Raw genomic sequence first — 8671 nt, 5'->3', positions numbered from 1 at the left:
TGAAATAATTGGAATATTATTACAGAATTTGTTTAAGTACACTCTATCTTGAAAAATTAACCATTTTAATGTTTTCTTCTGATATCCAAAGTAGGGAATCCTTCATTGATCCATAGTTTTGATTGACCTCTATCATTTCCTTCATTATCTTGTTTGAGGAACCCTTAACTTCTCCTTGACCCCTATTGAAAACCACTTCACCATGCAGCCTAAAAGATCTGAATTCAGTCAACTACCTTGCCCTGTAAACACTATCTTTAGAACTTGATTCAATCCTGTTTTCTTGACACTTGACTCCATATCCCAATGGTAAAGGACATCCCTCTATCCATCTAAGTCAGTGATTCCACCACTAAATCAAAATCAAAACCCAATCAAAGCTTAAATAACTAGCCTAAAATCAATTAACTCAACAAAGTTAAATCATAAAGAGAGAGCCCTCTCCGAGCATTAGGAAGGCTAGATCCTAACCTCAAAAGTAGGTTTGTGGTTACCTCTAATATTTCTTTTGACACAAGATAACAACTATAGGGAAATTTTAGAGTGATAACAACAAGAAAAGAAAATTAACACCTCTAGGGAAGCAGGGATCGATCATCAACTTAGCAACAGCATGCATACCTCTCTAACAACCATCAGGTAGGTACAAGTATGCAATATTCTTGACCTCTTCTCCTGAGCATATTATAGTTAGAAATTTCTATCAATGCATGAGAGATGATGTTTTATACGCTAAGGATGGGTAAACAATCTCAACCACCATTAACTAGTTAATTGAAGCTCACTCCTTCACTCATGCAATGTGGAAAAGCCAAATTAGGAAGGGTGACGATTTCGAGGGATGGGGACAACAATTAAAAGAAGAAATTTATACAAAGGCCAAGTCACCACAACACTCCAAGTCCTCCATCCACTTCATATCCACTATCTAGTCATCATTCGTCCATCCCATTTCATAAGAAAAAAGATTAATATTTTTTAAAGACAAAACCTACACTCTGTCTCATCCTGAAAATTTCTTGAAAAAAACAAACAGAGCATCCTCTCCATTTTCACAAACCTACACTACTCCCTCTGAGCCCTAGCATCATTCTCCAAGCCCTCTACATCATTTCTCATCACTCCCATACAGTTAGAAGACTATGAAAGAGAAGTAATGGCTGCTACAGGAAGACAGAATGTTGCTACAAGAAGGAAGAAAGGAAAAAATGGTGCTAAAACCAAAAATGGCAGTACCTAAGAGAGACATAATCAAAATAGGTAAATCCAAGGCCATTAGGAAATCATCTAAAAAAAAAAGAGAAGAAGGAAACAAAATGCAAGAAGGCATTCACCATTAAAATAGAACTCAAACTGCAGTGATGAAAAGAGGTTTTCCAAGATGTCTCTAATCTCTTTTAGCTTTCTTCCAAGGCCTAAAAGATGTTATAGAAATGGGAGAAAAGCATGGAAGTCAAGTTGAGCACCTAACCTAGGCTCAAACTATCATTTCTGCTCAAAACGTGTTTAAACAAGTTTTCCTGTAGTTTTAACAAGGTTTCTTGTAGCTTTAACAGAGTTTCCTATTGTTTTTACAGGAATTACTACAGGATGTCCTAGTTCTCATCTAAAGGCATTTGTAAGGTTTCAGAGGTGTCCAAATGGTGGAACAAGGTAGCAAAAGTTTGGAAAAGGATGTGGAAGACCTTTCCTAACTGAAAAATATTCAAGAACCCATATTGAATAAGGGGAAGAAGGTTAATGGTCTCAAGAAACACTGTGATTTTTTCTATGCACAAGTAGTTTTGGAAAAATGAGTGAAAATGGAATGAAGGTTTCAAGGGAGAGGATATGAATGAAATGGATCTACAAGCCAACATAGTCTACTTGAAAAGAGGAAAGTTATGTTTTTGCTTGAAAGACTGTTAAATAATCATGAAAAGAACAACTACATTTTTGTGCTTGTCCTTGCAGAACTTCCAACCAAAATTCTTAAGAGAGAGGACTGAGGAATGCACAAGAGAGAGGTCACCATGGCCATGAATGTGGCATAATGAGGTCATTAAGTTGCTCATAGGATGAGAAACACTTTCAATAGGGGGGTATGATGGGCCTCTAAATTAGACATAAATTAAGGCCCATGCCTCTAAATTAAACATAAATTAAGGCCTATCTAACCATCCTTCAACACATTAAACCTCTCTTTTTCATTAGATAATGTATTTTTAATTTTAATGTGCTCATTATAAAGTTTTTTGAATAATTGCATATTTGTGCCTAATATTATTTACTTTTATGGAATATTGTGAGAATAATGGGTAGATTATGAAGAATTGGAGGAGGAGATAATTTAGGGACTTGCTACCTACTATGGTAGGATCAATATTAAATAATAAATCAACAAGATATTATGGAAATATGGCACAAATTGCGGAGCTCCAATGATTGAGAAAATATAGGAATGTGTTCCCTACCATTTAATGCAAATTCCTAATATTGGGAACCAAATCCAATAATCAAGGGATTTTGGTGGGGAAAGCTTCCTCCTTTCATGGGGAATTATTGCTCATAATTTTGTATAAGTACCAAGTAGAATTTTTCACTAGGGGGATATTTTTATTAGTCTCCTTGTGGAGAGAACTCATATTTTTGCAACTCCACTTTCATTTTTTGCAGGGATGTAATTGTATTGATGAAAATAATGAAGATTGGTGTCATGTTCAGCTTCTAAATCTTGATCTCATCCATAGGAATCTAATCTTCCCTGGGCTTGGCCATCCCAGGAGATTCAAACCCTTTTGTATCATTTGTTTTTCTTCTTTTCACTTCTTATTCCCATGCATCTCTTATTCTTGTTTCTTTCTATTTCTGCATTTAGTATTAATGCTTTCTTGTTGTAGGATTGGGTTAAATGGTTAATGTAAGTTATTTTTCAATATCAAAAGCATCATTTCATCTTTGGAAAATATTTGGAAGGTCATAGTATTCATTGAGCTACTTGGATTAGTCTGCTTATTCCGAAATCTAGATTTCTCGAACTCCTTTGTGTCAAGGAACAATAAATTTCTTCTATTTTTTAGAGCATGCTAACGAGCTTCAATTGAGTTGGATCCACTTGAATTATATCACAAAACCATTATATTTAATAATATAAACTACCCCATTTCATTTTCACTTGATTAGGTTAGGCATTTGATAGATTTACTAGCTCACTAGTTCTCAAATTTCTAGATTTTAGACTAGTAATTTTTTGCTATTTTTTATCATGGGTTAACAGAGGTCTTTCTAAGTGATTCCACTTGGAGTGGAGACCTAAGACAACTAGTTAATAAAAAAATTTGTCCCATCCAATTTGGATTTTGTTTTCTAGGTCATTCGATGAATTATAACTTCTTGTAGTAAATCTGTAACATCTTGTAGTTTCCTGTAGTAGCCTTCCAACATGCATTTACTTGCCCAAATTCGCTCAATAAGCTTGGTTACTATCCCTTGGGGTTGAATCAAGACCCCTAGGCTCTAAATAAATGATTAGTGAAGAATAAATACCACTTAGGAATCACCTCTTTACCCATGCAAAACATTTGAATGATTTGGTTTAATGGACAGATTTATGGATTGGATAATACAATGATGATTTTCTTGATTTCCACCTCCAATGAACTCTGTTAATGGATATAAAGTCTTTTAAATGTAATGTATGACATTTAGTTGATGATATTTACTTTATGCAATTAGAATAGGTTTCTTTCCTTGTACTTTCTTTCTTGCAATAGGTTAAGGTTTCCATTTCGAGCATTTCATTTTTTGCAATTAGGTTAGGATTTTATTTCAGTGCATGCACTCCATTACATCATGACAACAAAGGAAGGAGACATTTTATGCTACACATATAGTGTCGATACCTCTTAAGTTTGTTTGAACCCCAGGTTAATAATTAAAGTTGATAGCCTTGGGAGTTGAGACATTCTTGTTGCAATACCAAGGCTCATCAAGCTATAACAAAAATATCCTCATAGGAGAGGAGCCGATAGGTTGTAACACCTTTGAAATTAAAAAATTGGTTCTGGACATAGTCAAATGTCGAATGTGAGAAATACTCAGGTGCTAAGGACTATTAAACTTTATGATAGTTGGATTTCAATTTTTTTGAGGTTGTGACTCCTATGGGGAGTTAGGAAATGTGCCAGTAGGCATAGCATCACTGAGTCGAATGTGTTGTGGATCTAGTTGAGGGAGATTAACCAAAAAAATGTGGATCATGGATTCGATACCCATCAATAGGTATTGCATTGATTTGTGGCATTGTGGGTCTTGTGAGTAGGAAACAAAATAATCAACAATGTTTCGTTGTTGAGTGGAAATAAATTGACCCACAATGTTAATTTGGATGAGGATCAGCTTGGGCCACCACTGTAACTATGGGCGAATTCATGGGCATACCTAGAGTAGAATATTTGGTGGCATTCTATATATTTTTCTCTATCGATTGGCATCCCAAAATAGGAATGGGAAAGACATGTTGTGGATTCCTACATTTTCTAAGTAAATGAAGTATGTAGAAAACACATGGCCTGAAAATTTTATACATGGGAAATGAAACATAATATTTAGCTTACAAATGATGAAAATAACTCCTATGATGAAAAGACTCAAGGTCATTAAAGAAAATTTTGGGTCTAAATTAGGATTCATAAGGAGAATACATGTTGATGAGTTGGAATTCAAAAGTTGATAAGCTTTCAAAAAATTGGGTCAACAATAATCGTTGAGTTGGATGTATAATGGTAAACGATTGTTATATGTCATATCTTTATTTGGCAGTATTTAGCTACATATAAGCTTGAGGTTGAATAAGATTTTAGTAATATCATATAAATATATGATAAATGTTTTTGAAATACTAAATAAAAATTATTTTATAGTATCACTATTTTGAGCCCTTAAGAATAAATCAGATTATTCAAGACCATAATGAAGTCACCTTAAATTATTGCTCACTCACACACACACATTCTTTGTTGCATTAAAAATAGATATCTAATAACATTATATTGGTGATTATATTGTAATTACACACACATTATTTGTTATATTAAAATTAGCTATCTAATAACATTATATTGGTTATTATATTGTAATCATTGTTTTTATATTATATTGGTTATCACACACACACATTCTTTGTTATATTAAAATTAGTTAGGCAATAACATTATATTGGTGATTATATTTTAATCATTGTTTTTATATTATATTTATTATTGATAAATATATTATATATTATATATAACAAACATAATATAAAAACACTGATTACAATATAATCATCAATATAAAAGAATTCCCAAAAAAAACTGTAATTTTTATTAAAATGTTAAAAAACATCACATTTTGTAAACACACCTCAGTGTGTATGCATAAACATTAGTTCATCATCATGTAAATATCATCAACATAATTCTATCTGGATCATAAACACCGCATCCCCCAAATATCAAAAATAAAAAATAACTCATCCATCATGAACGCAAATATAGTCCAGTAATTTACAAAATACATATCATTTTAAAGATGGGTCTGAATTGAGATCTCTACATGTAAACAAAAAGGAAAAAAAAAAATGTGTCCATGCATACTATTCATGGAGGTTTCCTAGTAAACTGTGCATTTAATCAGTTAAGTGTGGTAGTAGTAGATATGCTGTCACAAATTGATGAAATCCACAAAAAATACTTATCCAAAGATAAGGCCACTTTGGAGAGACCATCAATTGTTTGATTTAGTTCCTATAAATGTGTTAACATGAGAATTGTGTAAGTACAATTTTTAATCTCAGGACTTCATCCAATATGGGACATAAAAGAATTTTTTGCAAGTGTGTGTGTCATTTAACCAGTTGATCACAAGCTTAGAATCCCAAAAGAGATGTAAATAAGAATCACCCTATTCAAGAGCGAACACTAAGAGGTTCTAAAAGGCAAGAGTTTGACAACATTATTTGAACTAGAACCCAGTCCAACAGAAACTTGAAAAGATATGTCAGAAGATAAATGTAATACAAAACCACCCCCATAGGTCCCATTTGAGTCAATAGAGGCCCCATCAAAATAAGGCAATGGACAATATTGATCAGGTTGTTCATCCACTAATTCTTGGGCCCTGCAAGCTTCCTTCTCTTATGGATAATGATTGAGAATTTCCATAGCATATGCAGCAAGTATCTTAGGATAAGAGGAAATAATGTGGAAAATAGTTTCGTTACAAGCGATCTAGATGCCCCAACAGATAATTAAAGGAAGAGACTTGAAAATATGTGAGGATGAGAATGGAAGCCAATGTTTTTATGCATATTCAATAGAGGGACCCATCCACATCTCAATTTGAGGTTTTGCAGATATGAAATGTTCACATATGCATTGGCCAAAAGGGTAGTTCAAGAAGAGGTGTTCAATTGTATCTCCATCATTTTGGCATAGGGCACACCAACTATGGCTAATGGAAAAATGTCTTTTTAAAACCTCCCAGGTGGGGACCTTTCCATTCATAATACACCACATAAGAAATTTAGCCTTCGGGGGACATTTGGGCTTCCAAATAGATGACCACCACCAAAAAAGTGCAATTGGATGTTGATCACATGTAATGAAATTATAACCTTATTTTGGGGAATAAATCCCCCATTTAGTGCATGTCCATATAAGTTCATCATCTTGATCCCATAAGCAGACATGATCCATTCAAAGAGAATTTATGTAATTATCCCAGTGGATAGAATATAAATCTAGGATTCCCATATGATTAATAGATTTCCACCCTTGGTTCCATATAGAAGAAGAATTAAGGTCGCGAATGTGAGGGAGTTTTGATATCCCGTGATCCTAGAGAAGATCGTTTAGTAGTTTGGGAAGAAGATGATTATAGTTAGAGCTCCATGAGAGATCCATTCCCAATCGAACCCAAACACTTGAACCAATTCTCCATGCCAGGCCACTACGAATAGTTTCAAAAGTATTTAAAACAACACGCCAAATGAAAAAAATGATTCTTATCCACATGATGAACCCAATCCTCCACCGACAGTGAAGAAATATATTTATCAATAACAACAATCAGCCATAGGCTCTGAGTAGTTAGGAGATGCCATCCTTATTTAGCAACAAGTGCATGTGAGAAGTGAAAGATGTTATTTAATCACCAGGTCCCCAAAGCCTTCGGCTTAGTAATTTTGTCCCGTACCACCCACGGGAACGTTTGATTAGAGTTTGATCCAGACAATTAAAATTTGAAATAGATCTACCAAATGTGCTCCAAAGTTCCTTTAGGAATCTAGGAAAGAGAAGACAAGTAAACATGAATTTCTTTGAGCAGTTATTGTAGGTTTTAACCCCATATAGAAATTACCTGCATACGAATTCTAAAACACATAAAATAAACAATGCGAGAGTATAACACATAAAACACATACACACAGAGATTTTCCCCTGGATCCGAAAACTAGGACTACCAGCTTGATTTTTTTCATTATGTTCCTTTCAATGTTATAATACATATTTATGCATGCCGAAGCATCCAATACCATGGACCGAAAACCATAGGTAGGTTTGCCCAACCTAATATAGGGTCCAAAAAAAAATTTCCCGAGGCGCTGCCCTAGACCTCGTAGAGCAGGGCTACCCACCCCCCTCAAACCCCCCGAACAAGGGGGGCTACCAACTCCCCTATGAACCCACCGCTATGAAATTGGCATAATGAAGGGGAGGCTTCGCCCCCCTCTAATACCCTAGTTCACTACGTAGGTTAGTCATGGAAAGAATATAACACAACCCAACATATATTTTATAAGGACCAGATGACTAGCTCAAGAGTTCCATCTGTTACACCATAAATTTACATGATTTTCAACTTTTAAGATCATCCACCACTACTCCATTATCTATAAGTGTTGGGTTTTAAGAGAAATCCAAGATATTTAATTCCATCATCAATATTTGATAAGTCCATCGAGAGAAGCTCAATAACGCGATGGACATTATCATCTTCTAGATTTGAAACTGACAATTTTTTTTTTGAGAATTGATAATCATTCCAGAAGCTTTCCAAAATATAGAGAGAATGTTTTTTAAGACCGCTAACTCATAAGGGTCTCCATTATTGAAAATTAAAACATCATCAACAAAGAGAAGATGAGTGTTGGGTGTGGGATCCCCCAAGGGTAGTTTTGCGGCTAAAAGCCTATATTTTGGTCCAATTTTGTAATCCAAATGTAAAGATTCCTCATTTTGTGGTTGCGGAACGCGTAGATGTTAAAGAGTCATAGGGTTGTCCACCCTTATTTTGGAGATGTAATGTCAGCTATAGAAGATCTACCCATGGTTTGCGGACCATGGGATTGTATAAATTGAGCTGAGCTCTAAGTAGTTAGAGGAATCAATCAAGTAATGAAGATATGATGTATGAGAGATAGCTCTGAAGTAGAAGTCTATGTTTTGGGTCGTAGCATAGGTAGAGGCTTTGCAGCTGAGTGCGGAGAGGCCTAGAAGTCTGTAGCTGAGTATGTAGACACCCACAACTAAGTGTGCAGGGTGGGTTGATTCTTTAATTATCCAAAAGTATCAATAAAGAGAAGTATTCTACAATTTCTGCATCTTTATTTCCTGTTTATGCATTTGGTTATGTTTGGGTATGAATTTCA

The sequence above is a fragment of the Pinus tabuliformis genome, chromosome 6 (assembly GCF_031772625.1).
Source record: "Pinus tabuliformis cultivar Carrire ecotype Pingquan chromosome 6, CPIR1, whole genome shotgun sequence".
Lineage (NCBI taxonomy): Eukaryota > Viridiplantae > Streptophyta > Pinopsida > Pinales > Pinaceae > Pinus > Pinus tabuliformis.
The sequence above is the reverse complement of the archived record's forward strand: the minus strand, read 5'-3'. Positions refer to the sequence as shown.